Here is a 24,499-nt window from a genome sequence, read left to right on the forward strand (position 1 = left end):
ACACAACAGCTTTTGTGGAGTAAATTCCTAAACATGTAAATTACATCTGCCCAGGTACTTTTCACATGCTATCTGGGCCTGAAATGAGGATCAGTCTTTAGGATGGGCGCAAAATCTCTCAAATGGTGTGTGTAGAGTCTTGGTGTTGCAAATACATTCCATATGTGTTCAAGTGTCTTCTGTGAGAATCATTCACACCATCATTCACAATGCCTTCGACTCCAGAATTGGCTGTTCACGTTCATCATGTAAATTGAGATAGTGGTTCTAAATGGGGATGAATGGGACCTACCCATAGCCAGTAAATATCATCCCATCTCGAGATTCTTTTTTGCATTAATGGAAAATGCACAAATTTCTATTCTTATGTGGGAGCACTTCACTTTTCAGCAGATGGCACTATATAGTACATCCTACTGTGCTTTGCACTTTGCTTAAAATACCCTTTTGCCAACTTGACTTGGAAAACATGTTAAGTGTGACACAGAAAATCTTTGGATGATCTGCAAAAACAGGAAACGTTCTGACCGTGCTGAGGAAGAATAGCACGAGGTTCCCATCTCACCAGAGGCAGGAAATTCCAATCCACAAGAAACATTTATTTTGCCATAAAAATATACTTCATGAATTTTTAGTGCTCTGACTCTATACAGAAGCTCCTGTTATTGGCTAGTGTTGGACACGAGTAGGCAAAAATCAGTTTTATGATTCCGCATGTGTTTTGTTGAAAAAAAGTTTACTCTTTTAGCCTTCTAAGGAGACATTACCACTTAAAACCAGCCATGGGTATTGGAGACTGGGATTTTGGAAGAGTAGCAAACATCTACCTGGAAGAAGATTGTGCATTTTCTGAGCAGTCTTAAGATCTTGGTCTGTGCTGAAGTTGAGTTCCTGATCTTGCACACTGATATTTAAATAGTCAGTGGAAAATTTTCCCAACGTGTACACAATTACTCAGAAAAAGCAGCTGTGTAATAAAGGAGGTTAATTCCAGTAAGGGGACTTTGGATGCTGCTCAGTGTGGGGAACTTGGCACAAGTCAGGAGAAAAGCTCTAATTTATTCAAACACTCTTTGGGGCCATGAAGCTGCCTCCAATCTGAAGAGAGCAATGCCAGCAGAGAAACAATACTTCTGAGTCACACCCTGCTTTCTCCTTGGTTGTGCTTCTAGAAGGTGCCTGGATGACTTGGAGGTCCTCAGATGTTTTTCAAGTCACCACAACAAGCCTTGCCCTTGGTAGCTCAAACTAACAACGAATGGAGATATCAAAGGACCAAACCCTAGTCATGGACTTGAGGGTGGGGTGGTGTTTGAGTTTTTTTGTGGTTCAGAGGGAACTAGAATGATAAAAAGCATTCAGAATTCTGGCTGTAACTAAAAGATCGTCAAAACAGGTTTTGTTTAACTTCCATCCACTAAAATAACACCAAGTTTATATCTATTTGTTGTTCGCTCTTCATTTCCCCCTCGCTCCCTTACTATTTAGAAACCGGTGTTAATAAAACACATTTGTCTCAGCTTTTGCCATTTCTTAAGTCCCTAGACCTCTTGGCTGAAGAGTTGCAAACAGATTTGCAAAGAAAAGTAATAGCACCATAATTTTGCCAGAAGTTATAGCTCCTATCGTGACTCTGAACCTGTGAAATTTTTTGAAAGGGAAAGAATGTGTGCTGGCAGCAGCACTTGATCTGCATTTGAAGAGCAGGGCTGAAACCAGCCCCGCCACGGGCTGCAGGCAGGTATCACCAGAACTATGGTCTCCGTAAGTGAAAACCCTGCAGTTCCTCCCCTCCCTTCCCCTCCCCTCCTCTCCCTGCCTGTACGTGCAGAAGTGGATTTCAAAATTAGATTCCGCATAAGTAACTTCCAGAGCTCTCATCTAATCTGCAGGCTTGTACACTTCACAACAGCTTAGGGTCTGGCCTCTACTTTTGTGCAGTCTTTTTTTTTTTCTTTTTCAGAGTGACTTCTGCCTTCATGAAAGCGTGAAAAAGTATATATACATATATATTTTACATATATATATATACACACACACAGCATATATATATATAAAGAATCCTTCTCCCTCTTTACATCCACAGAACACACAATTGCACACCAGAGCAGGTGCCGCAGTATTATTTTGATAGTAAATGTAGCACATACAAATGTCATTATTCCGTTTGGTATTTCTGGAGGAACAGGATGCTCATTTCCCAGGAAAAAGCAAAAAAAAAAGTGCTGGAGGAACACGGAAAAAACTTTCAGCTGTTCCCTAGTAGCTGAGATTTTGAGTCTCAAAAAGTAAATCTCAAGCAACAGGGATCTAGCAGTATCCCTTGTTATTCAGTATATAAAGGCCTTAAGTTCACTGTGGTTTTTGTTTTATTCCTTTATGGTAGAAAAACATGAATAGGTCTCATTCCGCGCCTGTAAAGGCTCCTGTAGGTGCACAGTCACCATCCCAGCACCAGGGTGCTTGGGGCCAGGGCTTTTCAGAGCAAAGGTTCTTCAGCTTGGACAAAAAACCATAACCCACACAAGTTTCCCAGTAGGTGTTGACCATCAAGGGACTCTCAGAAATGGGGAGCATTCAAATCTCAGACTTTGCAAAACTCAGAAAAGGAGACCCAAATACTCACTGCTGTAACCTGGGGTGAAATTATCAGAATATCAAAATCTGGGAGTTTAATCTCATTTTTATCAAGACCAATCCCATCCCGAATGGACAAGATTAATATTGTAGCAGCTGTTTGGTCAGTGAACCAGAGTGGTGTAGAGCGAAGGCTCATGGGTACCATAGAGAAGGTAATTCATCAGCAATCTAGTCTCTGTTAGCCCAGTTCTGTGCTGTTGAAGCCTCGTTCTCCGAAGTAGTACACTGTTACAGGTAATTTAAACAAAAAAGACTGTTCTTCAAAGGCATTGTTGTTATACTGCAAACAACGTGTATTTCTGCTCTGTGCACATTGCCTGTCAGTGCTCCCTGGCATTTAGAAATTAATGCCTTCTCCTGGAATCCTATCCCCGTACAAGCCAATATTATCAATTATATATCAATGGGACAGTTCTATGAGTAATTAAACATCTGCTTGTATGAACCCAGTGAAAATATATTTAATGCGGCACAAAGGTTTATCTGTAAAATACATAAGGCTTGGCACGAAGGTACATACGTTGGGATTGTTTGTGACCTACTTACATATGTAGTTGCTTGATTTTGCAATTGCACCGATTTCCCCTTTATATAATGCAGTGAGTGAGGACAATTTTAAGGCACATCTTTGTACTTGTATTTGAAAACGTAATCTAAAATACCAGTGTGTGAGCTCCACATTAAAATGCACATTTACAAGCATTAAAATAAATGCAACAGTGCTCACAAAATACCGATTTATTTTAATCATTAATAGTTAAAATTCCCTTCCTCCTTCTCATGATCCTCTGTTCATGTATAAGTAATATAAGATACTTATTTTAAAGAAATCATATCTACACTTGTTGACCAATATAATTTGATTCTTCTTGATCCTGTAATATTTATTTTTTTTTTTCAAATAATCACTTTTTGCATATTTTCTAAAACTAACTTTACATTTTAACTAGACATGGGTTTAATCCTCGGGAAGACTCCATGTGGTGTATGCTACCAAGCTGTGCTCTATTGAATTTCTGTGAGCATGGCAACTTCCGCAGAGAGATTTATCTGACAGCCCTGTAAAAATATGCTGAGCTCTTGTTGACTGGACTTTTTTCAAATAGCCATAGGGACACTCTCCACTGTTTTTAGAGCAGCTACAGTTAAACTCAGGATAAGAAATTAAATTAGTTTCGTATTAGATAAGCCATGTATAGACGAATAAGACAAGTTTTATTAAATATTACAGAACGGCTGATAGAAAGCTAATGATATAACCATATTTTTTATGCCACTGAAGCCACCACAGCATCTTTCTTTTCATTTTTAGTTACTATTTGATGGGACTATGTCACTTGTAGAACCCCTAGGGAGGCAACACCTACCTGCTAGTCTATAACGCAGGACTGGTCTGTGGCGATATTGCATTTAACTGGGAGATTTTACTGTAGCATTCTGGAATTTAATGGTGGGCCTCCCTATAGAAAATAGATTTGTGTTACTCATTAACCCCTCAAGCAGGTATCTCAGGGGCTGGTTAATGTGGTGTGGGTCACCTCTCAACCGAGTCTGGGGATGTGGAAGGGGTGAGGAGTAATCGGGCGGTACCCTGGAGCGCTCACAGGGTGAAATAGATTAATTTTCAGCAGGCCCCCGAATTTTGTTTTTAATCAAGATAAGCAGGAGATACATCTGGTTATTTAATTCAATTCTCAGCATTGCCGGACAAGCAGGAAGCCAAAGGCTACTCAGAGCAAGCATGCGATACCGCCAGAGTGAAAGTAAGGTAAATGAGCCCACACAGGAGCAGTATTACTGCAATTAGACTTCTAGTATTACCCCAAGCTAGTTTGCCAATTTGAGGATCTCTCAATTATGCTGCAGACACTTCTAACTGCAACATGGACATGTCCCTAGAGCTACAGCGTATTAATGTGTCCCTCTGCACGGCAATGGACTTCACAGTCTCTCTCCCAGTCATTTAGGCTATAACTAGAGGTTATTTATTCAGATTAGTTACCAGTGACCTTAATTTAACCCTTGTTTTAAATATATTTACCATCAAATATCGATTCACATCACTAATAACTCCAATGCAACTGTAAAAAGAACAAATGCAGAAAAGCTCTGAAGCTCTTTCACTATCTATTGCATCAAAGAAAAAAAACATGCAAATAAAGACCAAGATTGGTCTGCCACAAAGAAAAGCAAGTAATAAAGGAATTGTTTCTAATCACTGAAGAAAATGGCTTGTTTCCTTTCCTAGTTTCCATGTGTAACTTTCATAATAGTTGTTTTGCCTCATGACTTAATTTCTAAAGGCAGAAATTCTTTTACTGAGGGATTATAAATGAACCACGTGCAGAAAGCCCTAGCTTGCTGTATTTAAATCACTTACCAGCCAACGATTAAATTTTCTGTTTTAAACAGCTGTGTTTCCAGGCTTTATGACTATAAGGAGACCCTTCCAAACCCAAACAGAAAGTAAAGAAAAGAAATGACCTTCACTACCAACAGTTATGTAGAGAGAACCTGAATTCCCTTCTAAGAGTAGGCTGCTAACTCTGAAGCTTAATTATGAATATTTAAATGTCAAGATTAACAATTTTAGCTGAAATATTTAGCTATGTTCTTCTTCACTGATGCTGAGTTTAATAGGAGCCGAAAATTTAATTAGTGCCTGCTGTAGCTTAGATCAATTGATGAAAGTGATTATATGGTTTGTTTACTTATGACAAGAGGGAATGGGGATTGGTGATTGAGGAGGTCCCGTCTACTTCTGTGTTCCTTAATATCAACAAATGTGTATGTTTATACCAGGACTGTAACGTATCGAGGCACCAGTAATAGGGTGGCGTCTCCAACGTGCGCGTGATACACGCAAGACACGAGAGAAGGTGGCTGTTGACAAAGTGAGAAAATGATGTCCCCAAATGCTGTGTTTGTTCTACGTACTCTCTGTGCAGCCACCGACAGATGATAGTGTAGCTCCATCCTGGGCCTGAAGACGTCAGTCATCCCGCTTTTAAATCCCAAACCCTCTTACCTCTTTTTAGTTAGCAGAAGTCTCAACTTTCTCCCACTCTGCTATGACATTTCTGAATCTTCACCCCTAGCAACTCCTATTTTGTAGCCTCGCAATTCTCGGTTGCATAATTCTTTCACTCATTGTCACTTTTCAGTTAATGAAAATCTTAGAAAGCTTAATTCATTTGAATTTGCTACAGAATTTAGAGCTACTGTGACTCAGAAAGCTGTGGGCCTCGCTGCACTATTTAAATCCTACATACAGTGAACAACACGGTGTTTTGGTTGCAAGAAAGCGGTCCAATATTAACTCCTGTATGGCTTAATTTCATGTTTAACACACTTTTGCTGTCAATGCGCGGAAGGTCCCTAACTTGTCATCACATTGCTTGGTCCACATAGCAGGAGCTCTGAAACGTTGGTCAACATGCATGTGGTGAGATGCCAGCCACTTCAAAGCACTGGATGGCCTGGCAAGAGATGTTACTGTCAACGGTGATACCCACACCTGAATGGGAACATCTGGCAGGGGAAAAAAAAAATAAAAGAAGAAAAAAGAAAGAACCTCTTTCATTTACTCTTTCCTTCCATTATATTACAAAATAGACTAAAGAGACTGCTGAAGCTCTGGTAGAAGAACAGACCTTAATGTAATTCTGAATTGTGCATTTCCAGGCAGGGTATGGATCTTATTAGCTCTGTTTGTACCATTCTTTAGATTTAAGGTGATCCATGGAAGAGGCTGGCCGATGCTAACCAAGCAAAGGCAAGCTAGAGAAGGATTTTTTTCCTAAAGCCAGCAGATGATGCTACATATGTTTGAAGATGTTACATTATTAGATGCTTTTCAAAATGCAGCTGTCTCCATTCACATAAATATGGCACCGGTATACCTAGAAATTCTAAAGAAATATGAGGCATGATAAAAAAATTAAAATAATTGTACTAGAAAAGTATATATAAAGTGATTTCCTTCCAACCTCTCCTTTACAGTTTTTTAATTTCCTCCTGTGGGGTTTTTTTCCTGGTTTTATTTTTGGCATGTTTTCACATCAAGAATATTTAAATAATTCAAGGGGAAAAAAATCTAAATGTCTTAATGAAATTAGCTCTGTTGAATTCAAATCAATACTAAAAAAATTCACCACCAACTGGGAAGACATCAGGCCTAGGGAATTTGAACAGATACATTTCAGTGAAAACCATGACTAAAAAGATGTCTGTTCTTAGCAATCCCCCCCCTTTTTAGATTCAATCATTCAAAACAAATTTTGCATACTTTTCATGTGGATTTCAGTGCCTCCCATAGACAGAAATAGATAATGGATGAAACCACTGTCTGATGAATATTGTCCATAGATTATCACAAGCAACCAACTTGAATAAAAACGTTGTATGTACATGACAACTTTTTCATTTCAGAGCATGGTCTGTACGATAAATAGAATCTGTGTATTTAATGCTGAGATTCTGAGACAAGAAAGCCCAACATAAACAGAGTATTGAAAGTTCACAGGTCTTGAGTTACTTGCCCTGTATAAGAGCAGAAGTCACACGGATTCTGCCCAAAATTACTGTGTCCTCACTGCTTTCTTCAATTGGAAGCACTGCAATTAGTGCATCTATGAGGATCTATTTCTCCACCAAGTACTTAAACTACTTTTATCCACCACCCAACTGGTAAGGTGTGACACCCTGGTGGCCTTTAACCTCAACCAGGCTAAATTTTCCTCAGCTTTCAGGTAAGCTGGTTTAGCTGCCACCGGGTGGTTATTGAGTTGGAAACCCACTCCTTTTCAACAGGGTTGCTTCATATAACCCTGCAGCTGTGGTTGCTACCCGGGTCTGCAGAAACATTTCAAGGGACCAGGTTGATCAGTCATGCCAGGCACATCGAGTTTGGGTGGAAAAACGCTGGGAAGGCTGGGCTTCAGGTTTGTGGGTGGACAAGGGGAGAGGGCAGGGGGGCAGAGGTGCTCTTGGTCAAAGCCCATAGGGTTGTGCCCCTCGCACAACTTTCAGCAAACCTTCTGTTGAAAAGGCAAGGGTCAATGTGGGAAAGCGAGGAGGGGATAGTCCCAGGGTGAGAAGCAAAGGACAGGCCAAGGGCTGTAGATGCTCTCTTTCTGAAGCTACTGAGAAACAGAGATGCCTCCTACTCTGTAGCTCTTGGAGCAGGATATGTCTCCAGCTAGGCAACAGCAGGAGCTTTCTCTCCAGCTAGGAGGCTACAGGTCTTTGCCTCCTATAGGCCAGAGTTTGTGATTCTCACCTTTAGCATCATGTGAAAAGTGGCTGCCCTTCATCCTCAACAGAGGCTGAGCAAGTTTGGAGCCAGCTTTATGTGGATGAAGCACCTGGGCAAAGCACAGGAACAACACAGAAATATGATGGGAAAATGGTGTCGAATTATATCATTCCCTTCTGTTCCTGAAGCTGGAATTTAGTCTCCTTGTTTGCTCTCCTGGGAGAGTGTAAAGATATAATTTTCATAATTAAAAAGTCAATATTTGACAACAGATACCTGGTACCTGGATTCTGTGTGCTTTCCCTCTTACTTAGCAAGTTATTTGCTGCCAGAATCATAAAGAGATTAAGTAAGATTAAGTAATGCACATTGCTAATGGCATGTGCTCTTTGTTAAACAAATGCACGTGACGAGTATCAGACTAATTTAGTCTGCAGAACAGAGCACCAGTTTCTCCAGGTCCTGTTAGGAAGCATAAGAAAAATCCATGTCCATTGTTCTTCATGGCAAACACTGGAGATGAAAATTTCAATTTTTATCCCTTCAAACTTTTTTTTTTTTTAATTGGTCAGTCTAAAATTTTGCAGTCAGTAAGCTCTTTGCTTCAGACTGCTGTGTTTTTTCAGAGTTTAAGTGATTTGGCTGTTGCCAAGAATTTGGATTGAAAAGCTACATGGTTTTGACCATGTCATATCTAAAAACGTACATGGCCCTTTGCTTGAAAGGTGACCTGAAATTTGGCAGGAATCAGAGGTGTGCATTTAGGAATGCTATGAACGCCCATGCATATTTGCTAAAATCAATATAACTTTAGAACTATATTAAAAAATAATGAAAATAATAAAAATTAGTTGTGGTATAAGTTCGGTGCAGACCTGGCAGGTTGGCAGGAAAATTTGAATATTTTACCTGGAATGGGTATGCTCTGTTACAAACAGCTATTTCATTCTGATGAGAATTTACTTCCAACTACTCTACAAAAAGTCTGAGTGAAGTCACCAGAAAATGATAGAGGATACTTCTTTATTGCATGGCCCATATAATCTATACGTGTATAGTATCAGTGTGTATTACACATTGTGAAGTGAAAATACATTCATTAATATCTGGGATTCACTCAGAAGCTACTCTGAGAAATGCTCCAGAGGATGTTAACAAATTAATAACTTTATAATCAGTGCAGGTTTTCTATGCCTTGCAATAAATATGGACTGAGGGAAATAACGGAATGAGAAAAATAAATGAAATACTGAATTGTCACCCATCCATTGGACACCATCCATTTTATTAACCCAGTGAGGCAGCAGGGCAGCCTGCCCCAGGCTCTGGTCCTCGCCCAAAGAAACTCTCACCAAGCAGAAGGCAAAGTGTTTTGCACCTCTGGGAGCAAAATCTGAGCAACCACAAGAGGGGTCAAATGTGGAAATAACACTGTGATTAAATCTATCATCTCATGTTGTCAGAAACAGGGTTGCCCGGGCAATCTGAATTCTGGCATTTACAAAATTTTTGAATGTTTGACTTTGCAAGCTTAGCATTCTTTCACTCTTTTTAATGTCATTTTAGTCTCTTTGGCAAGATGCTGAATAGATGTGTGCATATTTGTAGTTAGGATGCAGTTTTAGAGGATACAGTTTCCATGGAGTGTGTAAATAAATCCTATTTTCGGAACTGTATAAACCAAAAGGCTTTCCCATTCATTTCCTTGACAAATAAGCTTGCGGTTTTACTGAGGCTTGGGGTTTTAATATGTTTGTTAGAATTGTGCGGAGTAGTACTATAAGAAACACCCGCATTCTTTCTCATTCTTAAACAATTATATGCCCACAGAATTACTCTTTGAATACTGCAGAAATGTACGTAAATTAGACTCTAAACTCATATAGTTTTCCCATGTGCAAATGACATCCAAGAGAGCTAAATTTTGCACAATTTCTTTTTAAGTTACGGTTATACTCTTGCCCAATTGCTCCAGCCACATATTGTGAAACGGAGAATAATTTGCCAAAGTAGAAAAATGGAAAAACATTCATGGTTTTTTTCTTATTCTCCTATGATTTAAACAGGGAGATATATATTACTTAAGTTAAGCATACGAGTTCTCTAAAAGGATAAACCTATTCTAAGGAAACAATATTCCACAAGAATTAAACTGCGTGGAGGAATCTGTCTAGACCCTGCAAAACAGCGTTGAAATTTAAGTACAGGTGGAGATATCTGAAGGGGTCAAGAAACTCCAAATGTCCAATTCTTATCTTCTCATTAATATTTAATGTGCTACTTGAGCTCCAGAAGCCCATTTTTTAATTTCGATACATGGGACCTTGTTTTGGCATAGAGGCCTTTCTGTCTAGTGGTGAAGTCATCATAGAAAATTAGTGACAACACACAGGCAAGTTTTTGCTAGTTCCTTCTTTTTAAAAGCAGAAGTCACTTGGAAATCATAAGTAGGTTTGGCACAACTAGAAGCTGCACAACTTTTGTAGTTTTCCTCTTGACTCCCATCAGTATTTAAACTGCATTTCTACCTATCATATTTATAAAACAATAATTCTGTACTACAGAGGATTGTTTTCTGTAGTATGTTATTCTTCATGCAGAAAATGTGAGAACTGACCTTTGAGCCAGTCAATCTGCATGTCTGACTCACCACCTTGGTCCGAAGAAGAATCACAGAATCACGGAATGATATGGGGTTGGAAGGGACCTCTGGAGATCATCTAGTCCAACCCCCTGCCAGAGCAGGTCCACCCAGAGCAGGTTGCGCAGGAATGTGTCCAGGCGGGTTTTGAATGTCTCCAGAGAAGGAGACTCCACCACCTCCCTGAGCAAACAAAAAAGCCGCTTGTGCTGGGAAGAGAATACAAGAGTGACCCTGTCAGTCTCTGCAGGAGGGGGGAGGGTGAGATGGATGGCCTCAGGTGGAAGGAGGAAGACCTGATCCAATGTGTGATGTTGGGCAACAGGTACAGAGGTAGGTTATACCTTGCTCTCGCCCTACTCTTGGCCCCACCAACGTAGACATCAATAATTAAGTGCTCTTGGACTGGTCCATGAACTTGGCCACAACACAGATGAAAAAAATTCCTCGGGCTGTGAAACTGTTACCCTGAAAAACACAGACTTCTCAGTGGCTTAAGCAAAGATGCTTTTTCACTTGGAAAACAGCTGATGGGTGCGAAATAGCTTTTTTGCAACTCATATTCTAACTTCTTGGCCCACTGTAAAATATAATTTTAGTCAACGCAACCTCACTCAGTAAAACTTAGTTAAACTTAGTTAAACTTTCAAAATGTATGGTAGCAGGTAAGCATAAAAGCTCTTCCCAGGTACCACTGATCACAATGTTCATCCTCTTTTAAGAATCCCCCCATTAACAATAACTACTAAATCACCAAATTTCTTATGAAGCGCAATAATTTTTTTTTTTTTTTTTTTTTTTATATTTGGCGTAAGTGGATTGAAAGGAATTGTCATAGATGTGAAATCGCCTGTGTGCGTATGCACCCATGCCTGCGCCTGTGCAGGATGCCCCAGCAGCAGAGAATAAGGCCATATGCCTCTGTGGTGCATTTATCCTTTTGTTGTCTTGTATTTATAGGCTACAGCATGCATTTATTCCAAAGTATAAAATGTTGATTCAGGCTGTATGTGCAGAGGAGCTTTTTATAGGTCATTGGGACCGAGAAAATACCGCCTTTTTCTCATGTCTCATAGCAGTATATCTTACATATCGTTCAGTTCTGGAAATCTGCGTTTTGATCTGTTTGAGGATACCAGTAATAATATACTTTTGGAAATAGTTCTCAAGATTACATGAGTATCACTATCCATTTTGTCACCTGTCACATCTAAAGATCCACAATACCATGGTAAAATATGCTACAAGCCTGGATTGATGTACTTTGTTTAAGCCTGTTGACATACAATACTTTCTTCTAGCTACTGCTGAATGTGTTAGCTATTTATAGGCATTGAAATTCACCATGAATCTGTGTTTAAGGCAAACCATGTAGAAAGAAAAAGAACGCATGATTATTTTATGTTTTATGTAAATATAGATGTGATACCAACGTTAGGCGTACGTTCAAGGGAAAAACGAAAATTCAAATCAACATTATAGCACTCCAGTTTACTCCGTTGCCATTTTTAACCCCTTGCCAGCCACTTTCCCTGCTCTGAAAAGCCCCTGAGCCTTTCAGAACATATTCTCTATACGATAGAGGTTAAGATGAAAACTTTTGCCCTTGCCAATATAATCCTAAAAATCAAGCTGGAAACATGTTCCTCTCTCCAACTGATCTTCAAAGGGCAGAATGGAAGATCGCAGTGCTAATGAAGATGAACTGAAACAGTAATTATTTAGCCACTGGGGGAAGATATGCAAAGCTAAATCTTACTGTCAGTCCTAGTCATAACTAGTAGCATTTAAGTGCCAGATTTATGAGATGTAGCAATCCATCTCCATTACATGTCAGATGCTTTACTCAAGGTGGGGTAAAGCCGATCCCAATTTTTATCCCAGGTGAAGTGGCCTTGTCTGAACTTTGCACACAGCAGTTCTTCCTCTTTTCAGTAGACCTTTTCCATTCCCACATAGCAATCATATGAATTGGGTTCAAGCTTTGAATAAGCTACAGCTGTAGGGTTCTGCGTATTTGAGTAATACCTTTTATATTTGCATTTGTGTATATATTTGTATATAATGCGCTGACACTAATTAAAACTGTTCAAAGATATCACCAGATTTGTGAGACAAACAGCCAGTCTGGATTTTGTGGAGAGTTTGGAAGTTTAGTCTCAGCAAGGGGGTATTTTATCATAGAATCATAGAATCATAGAATGGTTTTGGTTAGAAGGAACAGCTCCCACCAGAGCAGGTTGCTCCAAGCCCCCTCCAACCTGGCCTTGAACCCCTCCAGGGATGGGGCAGCCACAGCTTCTCTGGGCAACCTGGGCCAGGCTCTCACCACCCTCACAGCAAAGAAGTTCTTCCCCACAGCTCAGCTCAATCTCCCCTCTTTCAGTGTCAAACCCTTCCCCCTCCTCCTATGGCTCCCCTCCCTCATCAAGAGTCCCTCCCCAGCTTTCCTGGAGCCCTTTGAGGGACTGGAAGGGGCTCTAAGGTCTCCCGGAGCCTTCTCTTCTTCAGGCTGAACGCCCCAACTCTCTCAGCCTGTCCTCACAGCAGAGGGGCTCCAGCCCTCCCAGCATCTCCGTGGCCTCCTCTGACCCCTCTCCAACAGGTCCATGTCCTTCCTGTGCTGAGGACTCCAGAGCTGGACGCAGTACTCCAGGTGGGGTCTCACCAGAGTGGAGTAGAGGAGCATCTCTAGATATCTACCAGGTCTTCAAACCATGGGCATTTTGTTCCCAGCACCTTCCTACCACAAAATTAGCACATAGCCCAAATGCTAGAGGTAGCCAGAGCAAGGTAATATTGAATCCGCATGGACAAAGAACAGTAAACTCGAACTTTGCAATTATAACCATCCCCATTTGAGATGCTGAACATATCTAAAGATTTTTATTCCTCTGCACAAAGTTCCTGACTTCATTTAATCATATTATCCATTTCCTCTTTGCACCCAGGAAAAGAGATTGGCTTTTTGAGCAGGAAAAACAACAACAACAACAAAAATCCAACAAAAACCAAGGCAGTTATGGATTTTAGCTTGGATTTCAGTTGACTGCTGAAACATCTCTCAGGTTAGGAATTCATGAGATTCCATGACTTGTATGGGCTTTGTCAGCACATGGATGGGAAACATTCATAAGCCATCCTCTAATGCTACAGAAAATGGTGTCAGTGACTCATTTATTAGTTTCCAGTGTTTCTGTGAACTCAATACGGGAAAATGTCCCAAGAAGGTGCTAAAACGTTCAATTTGTGCTGCCCTCTATAACAAAGTGAGATCTCTGAAAAAAAAAAAAAAAAAAAAAAAAAAAAAGAGAAAAAGCTTTGTAGCTCAAATGCCAGGTAAGAAGAAGTGGCAAATTTCAGTGTTAAGTGCAGTCATTATCCCATATTCATGAGATTTGTGAAGCAATGCAGAACGAGAACTTCTGCACAAACTTCTGAAATATAACCCATTGTGTTATTTACGAATGTATAAACAGAATCCTAAATTAAAAACCTGAAAGAGCTGAGAGATGAGCTGAGTGCTACACATTTGCTTGCATCTTTTTGTAGGCTAGTTACTAAATTTTTGCTACATAATGTTTTTCTAAGAAAATATTCATTGAGCTAGCAAAAGTATTAGAGCTAATCACTGTAGTTTTCCTTTAACATGGCATTTTTACATGACACCCACTCCCAGGATTACAATTTTGTTTTGACACACACAATAATGTTTAACTGCTGGATGGCATGAGATTATCACCTCAAATGCTTCAGCATGATCGTATACCAGAAACTCTAATATTTTCCCATCCTTTATGGACAAGCCCAAGAAGAGCTTTGAAGTCCTGTCACTGGTGGTGGTGAATAATTTAATAAAGCTGTAATTTTAAATATGCACCTTTATCCAGAAAAATACTTGAGCTTATGCTTAATTTTAAGTGTAGGTGTATTGGCTCCCACAGGGACATTCATGTGCCTCAATTCTTTGCTGCTCTGGGTCTAATTGGCAAAACATGCTATAATCAAATTAAAGGCTAGGTTGCCAGTTCAGGCACAGCCTTGAGGAAGGGGTGATGTTTAAGCAGCCCCACCTCACAGTCTATGCCGGAAATATTTTTATTCACAGATGTATACAGACCTTTTAAGTTACAACCCCTGGCATTGGCACAGTTACTCAAGTGAAAAAAAATAGCCCTTATACAAGGGGCTGGGAATCAACTCTCACAGCCCTAATTCCTGTGCAGCTTCTGTTTGTGAGGCAAAGGATGACATTTGTGATGGATAAAAGTGTTCTAGATGCTTTGTTCCCTGTTACGCCTTTGCTCCCATGTCGAGCATTGCATTCTGTAATGCTGGCACAGGAATGGTGGAGCTTCCCTTTAGGAGGACACATATGCACAGATGACCATGGTGGACCAGCCAAAAATGCCTAAGAAAAACCCAGGAACATGTTTTTACCTCCCTGCAGTATTGTCCCCTCCTATCCCTATTGAAGTCTGAATCCTACCACAGCCCAGGTCTGAATATTGATCCCTCCTGGAGCCACTTAAATACAAATATTTATTCGGTGGTGCCTTTTACCAGTTATTTTCAGCCCATTCTGTGGAGACATCAGGAAGAACCGAGTATGTGGGTATTTTGAGAGGAATTCAATTGTAGCTCTAGGTCCAGCAATACCAGCTTTTCAAGATATTCTTGCTAAGAATATGGGGTGCAAGCAATATAAAAGCAGATATTTAAAAAAAAAAAAAAAAAAAAAAAGAAAAGAAAGGAAAAGGAAACAAACAAAAAAAACCCACCAGAAAATTCCAGTTACTTTTCCCTAGATACCTAGATCTGTATCTATCTACAGCTCAATAGTTGTAGGACAGGATGTTTCTCTATTATCCAAAAGTGATGTAAAATTCTTTTGAAGAAATGTTTTTGTTGGCTCTTTTATACTGTTGCTGTCTCCCTTCTGACATGTTTCTGTAGCTTGTGTGAGTTAGCTTGTGAACTAATTTAAACCAAGAAAGACAAATGTATTTTAAAAAATTGTCCCACACTGACAAGCAGACTGATCATTTTGCATTCTAGCTTTTGTGAAGGGGGATAAAATTGCTATATAACATTTTAGATTAAAAAAAGAAATATTCAGCATTAAATATTCAACATTAAAGTTCCTCGAATTTAAAAATAAATCTACAGCCTTTCTTCTAAAAATGCTGCTGTCAAGCACTGCTGATTCTCATTCAGGAAACACGCTATGTAAGAATACTGTATTTATCAAGCTAAAGGAGAAAATGCTTTGAAAATTTAGTGACCTCTAGTATAGCCTATAAGAGCTTTTTCTGTTGAGCAAACATGTCAGGGAATGGCGTCATAGAATCGTAGAATCATGGAATCATAAAATGACAGGATGGTTCAGGTTGGAAGGGACCTCAAAGATCACCCCACTCCACCCCCTGCCCTGGGCAGGGACACCTCCCACCACACCAGGTTGCTCCAAGCCCCCTCCAACCTGGCCTTGAACCCCTCCAGGGATGGGGCAGCCACAGCTTCTCTGGGCAACCATCCCACATTTCTCCATTTTGAGGAACCATGATGCTGACATTTGTCAGTGACATTCTAGAAAAAGTTTGACTTCAGAGTCACTGTGCTATTAAACACTCTCAGGAACTTTCTCCATGTGATCAATGACACTGTAAAATAGGTAAGATTAGCTGCATGTGTGATTTACAAGGTGAAGTCATAGTACCTCTAGACGAAGGATAATCTATTGACATTCCTTCATACAAATACAACTGGGAAGGGGTTTTGCCTGCTTTTGTTAGTTCTTAACCTGTTTCTCAAGCTTCCCTTAAGTTTAATTAGTTCATTCTTGGAAATACCTAACGGGTACTATTTCCAGTCCCTAAAGGTGCTTCAGGAAAGCTGGGGAGGGACTCTTGATCAGGGAGGGGAGCCATAGGATGAGGGGGAACAGTTTTAAACTGAAATAGAGGAGATTTAGATGAGATCTCAGGAAGATATTCTTTACTCAGAGAGTGGTGAGACACTGGCCCAGGTTGCCCAGAGAAGCTGTGGCTGCCCCATCCCCGGAGGGGTTCAAGGCCAGGTTGGAGGGGGCTTGGAGCAACCTGGTCTGGTGGGAAGTGTCCCTGCCCAGGGCAGGGCGTTGGAACTGGATGATCTTTAAGTTTTCTTCCAACTTGAACCCTTCTATAATTCTATGATTTTGTGACAGTCGCGTGTTGAAGAACAAAAGACAGGAACAAAGGGCTGCACATATGATAATGAACATTGTCTAAGTGCCTGAAGGTGAAACCAGGAGATGGAAACCTACCTCACTGTTGTGTCTTCATACAGCAGCTCAGCATGGACCACACCATGCTGACCTCACTCCAAGGTTTACTCCTCACCCTTCCTTCAGGGAAAGCAGAGGCTCTGCAAGTGCAGCGATGGTGATGTGCTGTGGTACGACCAGGATCAGATCTCAGATTGGGCCACACATAACATGAAATCACCAAGTTTTGGGTACTAGTCTTACTCAATATCCATCCTCAGTGAGGTCAGAGAGTAAACGTAGAAGTATTCGTAAAGTGGGATGCACTTAATGGTTATTAATATTTAAGTTATGATGACAACAGGAAGAATGTTTTCTGTGGAGATGGAAGACCGAAAATTTGTTTGTCCTATGGGTAGATAAGTTGAAGTTTATTCCTTCTAGCAAGCTAGTCAACAGCCTTCAATCCTGACAGTTTTCAAAAGATCCTGAACGACCTTCTCATTTTTGTGGCTTTGAGCCCTTCTGATGCAGATTTCCGTTCCAACCTCTGATCTGAGAGCTGACATATCTCAGCACCTCATCAGATCTAACATCACATCCCCAGTCGTCTCCTGGCTAGTGAGAAGAAATACTGATGGTTACTGCTGATTGTGGCATCTGATATTAGCAGCCTTCCGGAAAGCAGGTGGGCTATAAATCATCCTGCAGTGGAACAAAATCAACAAGTTGTTTGGTTTTTTTTTTCACAGAGAAATAATCAAATCCATGTATTTTTAAATCAAAAGAATTGATAACATTTTGGTTATTAAAAACATGATGAGCTACATTTTCATAGAATCATAGAATGGTTAGAGTTGGAAGGGACCTTAATATTCAACAACTACAAAACCAGTTAAAGGGCATTTAGGAGCAGTGGCCATAACTCTATGCCAGTCAGTAGCAATCAAAAGTTATTAAATCACGTTTGCTCAGTTGCTCACATGGAATTAGTTCATTGCTTCCATTACAGTTTCACGTCAGGGCTACTAAAACAACTAGTAACTGGTAGTAATTGAAGACATTTTAATGGAACAACTGTGACGTAAACGGATGCAGAGACTGAAGTGTTAGTGGCAGCTCCTCAGGGCAATGCATGGAAAGAGAGGGGCTGCTCTGGGGCTGTCCAGGCTGTATTGTGTGGGAAACGCTGAACCTAGGCAGAAGTGATGAAGAGCAGTAAGTCTTTGGGGAGTCTCAGCCAACTGCAACTTTCTACATGTAAGGCACCACGTCTGAGCTGATTACTCAGCCTGCTTCAGTAATTGATGAGGAGACCAAGGTACTCTGATGAAAACATTCACTCCCATCGAAATCACGGGTGTAAGCAAATATTTAGGAGGAACCTCCTAATTGTGCTGACGCTGAGTGGCCATTGACCACAGTAGGGTAAAGCCAAGCGAGAAAGACAGAAACACGTTTTCTTGGTCAACTTTTCAAAGCTGTTTTCTTCCTTCTACCCCTTCAGGAACATGAGTTACTGTGCCCACGTGTGCCCAAAACATTCATCGACCTGCAAGTGGCTCACACGTTGCTGCATGTCTGCTTGTGTGGGCAAGTAAAAAAAAAACTGCATGTGGTCTTTGAGGAATGTTTGCAAAACCTTCTGTTGTTATGAAGATTGCTTTGAAAGTCTTCTGCAGGAAAGCCCTCTTCATCACCAGCTACAGTGAATCTTTCCCATTCGCTGCAGCTTGAAAAGGCCTGGTTTGGGTGTGGAAGATGAAATGAGACCAGAAGTGAGATAAAAGTTTGGTTTTCCTGGGTATAATATGGAGGCAAGAATGTCATTTTCAAAGAAATCCTATTTACTTTTCTCTTGAGCAAATGACATGATTAAATATTTATCTTCATAATTGTAGTCAGATGTTGGATGTAGAAAGGAGTACACATAAAAAGGTGATTTGGTAAGCCTGCCTCAAAAAATGCTGATGCTGTGGATTTAAGCAATAAATGCATTAAAGCCTCTGCAGATTCTACAACATATTCAGTGCATGAAGTTACTCAGCAAATTTATTTGATGAGTTAAGTGAGAGTATACCTTCTAATTTGTTTTCATCCTTAATTATCCATTTATTCTTTTGATTCATACACGGTAATTTCATACCGTTGATTCCCTCTTGACCTTGTGCTTGTAACTGAATCCTGAGATCTGGCTTGTGGCCCAGGAATATGTAGAAAATTGTTTATATTAGCAGCAAGCTGCCTTGAGCTGCAGCGCTTTGATTTAACGTTATAACTGTACTAAAAGTAGCATAGCTTTCCCATGTACTCTCTATTCTGCTCAAATCCCTTGTCATTATAACAGATGTTTGGATTATTGTTCTGTAAACTATGTCAGAATTTCAATCTCTAGTATCTGTTTATTATTCTCCAAGGGTGATATTACAAATGTTCTCATGCACAGTTAATACTTATAATACAGCCTGTCTTTTTCCCATAAAAGCTCTAAGCAGAAAGTTTCTGTTAATCAGAGTAAATATGACTAATTTTAGAAGCAAAAAATTTTTGTTTCAAGTGTGGAGAAAGTGTTTACAACTGGAGGTGGTAGGTACCACTCCTTGTCATGATACACACCAAAGGAGTAGGGTTACGTATTATAAGATGACGATATGAAGAAACTAAATTAAAAGTTTTAGGTACTTGTATAAACAATTAAAATTGAAATACAGTCTTTTAATTATTTTGTCCTGAAGCCATAATAGCCCTTCTGTAATTTTACATTAATAATCTAATTGCACGCTAAGTTATGAAAGGCATGTTTGCTGGAAGGACACATTTAACCTTGCTGCTATAGACTATGAAATAATAATACTATAAGCTGATTATTAGAATGAGAGAGCAGAAGAGAGTGAGATTTTTGTAAAGATTTTAAAGATTTAGAGGGAAGCAGCTACTCCTGTTCTAAAGAAGATGAACTTTTGTACAAATCCTCATTAGCTCCAAAAATAATACCCATTATTATGGAAAAGGGGGTTTTAATAATGTTTTTAAAGCTTGAAATATTGCTTCCCATCTGCATTTTGAATACTTACAGTAGAACTCTCATAGGCCTAGAATGTGATTCCTGAGGTGGCTTGATCCAGTTTGAGGTTGCCTGGCAAAAAATTCCCTGTTATATTTTAGCTTCTCGCTCTGTTCATACACACACATGTACGCAGGGTGTGCTTTTACACAAATGTTACATGAATCTGTCCATTTGTGGTCTTACAAACAGAAAAACTGGTATAAAACAGGCAACTATTTTCTGTGTTTGATAAGACTGCAATGTACTATTTATATTTCTGCTTCTGTGAAACTAAGCTGAAGACATCCAGAGTGATTCTGCATTCATACAGACAGGGGTTTACAACAAGAAGAATTTATTCTGCTTGGCATACTTTCTTTTCCTTTTTTTTTTTTTTTCTCTTTTTTGATTATTTTTTCTATTCTACCTATTATTAGGCTGCGTTTCGTTGCTTGTTTATGATGGGGTACCCTTTGAAGGGTGGTGTGCATCTCTGGATACTGATCTGCTCTGCAAATACTATAGGGATCTCTTTTCCTGGGATGAAAACTGCCTCAGACCTAAAGCACAGTCTTCATATTTTATAGGAAAAAAAAAAAAAAAAAAAAAAAGAGAGATGCAAATTTTAGGGCGCTGGGGCAATTTGGGGCAATTATCAACAAAACTGACCCCACAGAAAAAAACGGGTGCTGGTGCTGCTCTTAATTACTTTTGCCTAAAAAACGGGATTTAACTACGGTCTACTTCAAAGATTTTGTTGGAATCCCTACACGTATTATGTTTGCATTTGGGATGAAAAAAACAAGGTCAGCTTCGGAAATGATGAATGCCTTTTTGCTGAAAGCTGTACCGAACGTCCTTGAGTTTAATCAAAACTATTTGTTTTTAGTCAGCTTTGCTGTTGTCTCTTTTACTCTTGTCCACTGATAGCTTGACATTAATGACATCATAAATCATGTGAAGTGGCGGCTAGGGTTTGGTAGCATTTCAAGTGTTTGTTGAGATGTCCTGGGCTATCTGAGGAGCTGGTGTGAGGAGGGATATCAGGCTGGTCTAAACCTTCAGCCTGCTGCATTGTTCTGTTGTTAAAAACAGGCGATATATGTATTAAAAACTTGTGTTTTACCAAAGGGCAATTTGTGTATGCCTTCTTAAATGTTCAGCTGGTAGAAAATTACTCTGTGATTATTTTGAATGCTTTCCCCCACTATGATAGTGCATTAGAAACCTTGTGAAATAGAAGCATATATTACACAAAGAAATATATCACTCGGATTTGTAAATACCTTAGTCGCTCCTTTTACAGGAAGGCATGGGTGTGAGCTTGTGCTCTTTCCATCTCTACGTGATACAATCAGTCAGGAAGGGAGGAATAAGCCCAATCTGCACAAATCTCTCATTTATAGGTTTTGCATTTTTGTTGTTGGGTTTGGGTTTTTTTGGTTTTGGTTTTGGTTTGCTTTTTTTTTTTTCAATAGCAAAACATAAAACATGGACACTTTGAAAATGTTTTTTTTTTGAAAAATGTTTAACTGTTATCGGTTATGTGTTTCAGAAAGATTTCACCGGATCATTGTATGGTTTATAGCTTGTTATCTGCATGGCTGTATTCTTAGAACATGCTTTCCATTATCTTTGTACTGTACCATGAGGAGAAGGGAGAGCTCGTCCTTTGAATGTTATTTATTCAGCTGGATTCTCTTACATTTCAACATGCAATTTGCAGACTACTATAGAGAGCATTTGTTCTGTTATCATCCCTAACCCTCACAAAGTTTATTCATTGCAAAAAATGCCACTTCTTTGTGCAAAGGGGCCTCCAAAAAGTAGGAGGGTGTCTTTTCTTAGAAGAATATATGTTTGGAAATGACACCTGGTGTGTGCTACAGGGAGAAGAGAAGCCATGATGTAGAGGGCTCCAATTCAACAGTTCATTATTATTTAACAAATCTGTTAAAGAATGTCTTAGCATCCCACTAATTTAAACATAAGCTTGAGGTTAAGCACGTTCTTCAGATGCTTTGTTTAAATGGCAAACAGTGGTGGCAGCATGGCTGGGGTATCAACATGAAGTTTCTGAGGTCCACATGTGTGAAAAGGTGCATATCTGCTCTCTCCCTCCTGGAAAAATAAGAAAAAATCACTTTTGGAGAAAGCAGTCCCTGTGTCTGCTTCACGAACGTGTGACTGTCTCAGTGGCCAAGGAGCATCACTGACACGTTCGTGAGACTTCTCACCCCAGGAAAGGAGAAGGACCTCTTTTTGCACGATCATACCTCTGTGTGGTTTTAAGTGAGCTGGACGTGGAACAAAGGCTTTCATTGAATGACCGGCATTATTCGAAGCGATGTGGGAAGTCACCGGTGGTTCTTAGCCCAGGGAACATCTTCCCCTCGCCCACTGATGTTCCTCTCACCAGGAGCCAGGCGAGGGACCTTAAGTACTTCTGATGATGTACCAGGCCGCACCAGCCGCACTGCAGATCCGATATGCACAGTGAATGATGGTAATTACAGTGAAGGGTCTAGGGTATTATTTATTTCTCAGTAGCAGACAGCACCTGACAGTCTTTGTATATCAAGTTGTTATTAAAATCCTATGTCTGGATGTTAAGCTGACTTATTTTATAACTAATCTTCTTTTACAACTAATCATGAACTATGTATAAAGTTTGGTAAGTAAATTAATCTAATTTGACAGGAGAGATATTAAAATGAAATAATTTATGTCATAAAATAAACCATAGTAACTTGTTTTTGTGATTGCCAAATGCAGTTTCATTACTACGATGGTGTAAACATCTTTTCAGTAATTTCAATCTTGTATTAAGACTGGATTTGCATGATAACACATCATTTTATTACTTATAGAATGCATTTTCTGAGGATTTCACGTATAAATCTCCTCTGAATTATCATGCCACACTGAGGATAGGGACATACAGAAATCTTTACTGATGACTCCCATCCAGGGAGCGTGTCACCCACCCTTTTGCTCTGTGCTGTGATGCTGAAAACGGGCAGAGCTCAAGCTGAGCTGGAAGAGAGATCTGCTCCAGTTTCCTCCCCTGAGCCGTGCTTTTATCCCAATTTGCGTTTTGGGCAAACTTTGATTTCCTGACGTATGGCTGTTGAAATAAAGAAACTCATGGTAAAGCCTAGAAAACAAGACAAGCAAAATTTCACAAGCGCAAAACCTGCGTTGTTCTCTTTGCTTTTAGGGTTGGGCTTTATCTAATTGGATAAAGACAAAGCAAGACAGAAAGTGTGGGAGGGAGGCCCCCATTGAAAAATAGACTACCCAGAGATATTTATGCAAAACAGGGTGTTCAAATCTCAACATATTAACAGCAGCTGAAGATGTCCAGAACATTTCAGGGTACTTTGGCACTTGCAGGGAACCAGGGATAGGAGAAAGCTTTGAGATGTCACCTTTCGGTGGATGTCTTCTGGTCCAAATTTAAAATGCCTGCACATGACACAGCAGTACCCCTTCTTTTCCCCCTTCAGGGATGTATTTGCTATCAAACAATCAAAAAAAGTCCCACTCTGCTGGTCACAGAAATTCCTTGCCAATGGAACATGGATTTCAGCGGCAACACTTGTCTAAGGCCAGTTTTCACAAGCGGGTCCAAAGAAGTAGTGCAAGCTGTTCATCAGGTCTGTCTGTGATATAAAATGCGTATAAACTTTCTCACAATTTTATCACTTCCCAGCTTCCCACCCCTGCCCTTTGCACAGCAGGTTCACTGGGAAGAATGCGGAAACTTACGCAAGGTGTGAAAGGAGGCCAGAAACCACCAGGCTGGGTAAGCAGCAATTTGTTTGGGGCGTTTAGCGTGTTTACAGCATGACAACAGAGCTTCTCATGACTTCTTCTTTTTTTTTTTTTTTTTTTTTTTTTGGAGTATTTTAGGTAGGGAAAAGGAGACCATCTCCTCATCCAAGTAATAAGAAGTAGCAACATGTCACTTGCTGTTTTGTTAACACTGGATATTTGGAGAAATATTTAAAGTAACTGAAATAAAGCAAATGCTTATAAAATACCAGATCCCATTTAAAAATATGTATTTTAAACTATAAGTGGCCTTTATAGCTCTATTTAGTACCAGAACACTGACCAGTGTAAAGAAATCACAGGAGGTATGAGATGTATACACTCTACAGCAGTATTTTACTATAAAAGCATGGACCCCTGCTGGCATATGTAATTTAATGTGCAGCATGCCTCTCCTAATTTAATCAGGTCTCTACATCCCTTCTTTTATATTCCAATTGGATTCCATGTGCTAAAGCCATCAAGATTTTCAGGATGAAATGAATGCTTGTATTAATCCAGCAATTTCCATTTAAAACACAGCATCGATTTGATTAATAAGGTTTGATGCTGAATAATTATACGGCAAATATGTAGGATATAGAAAAACCACAGATGTGACCACCAGCAAAAGCCTTGTGGGAGAAGGGGGTCAAAGGGAAGCAATGGCCATGACTGAGGTGATGAATTCTTGGCTTTCCTCTTATGCAATTAACAAGCAATGCTTCTATTAATTTGCCACCCCCAGAGTCTTCACTGGTCAGATGTGTCAGGGTCAAGGGGCACAGGGGCAGAGCAGGGGTCAGCATCACAGCAGCCCTGAAAAGAAATGGGAAAATGAAAGAAATCCAA

The sequence above is a fragment of the Numenius arquata genome, chromosome Z, assembly GCF_964106895.1.
Source record: "Numenius arquata chromosome Z, bNumArq3.hap1.1, whole genome shotgun sequence".
Taxonomy (NCBI): domain Eukaryota; kingdom Metazoa; phylum Chordata; class Aves; order Charadriiformes; family Scolopacidae; genus Numenius; species Numenius arquata.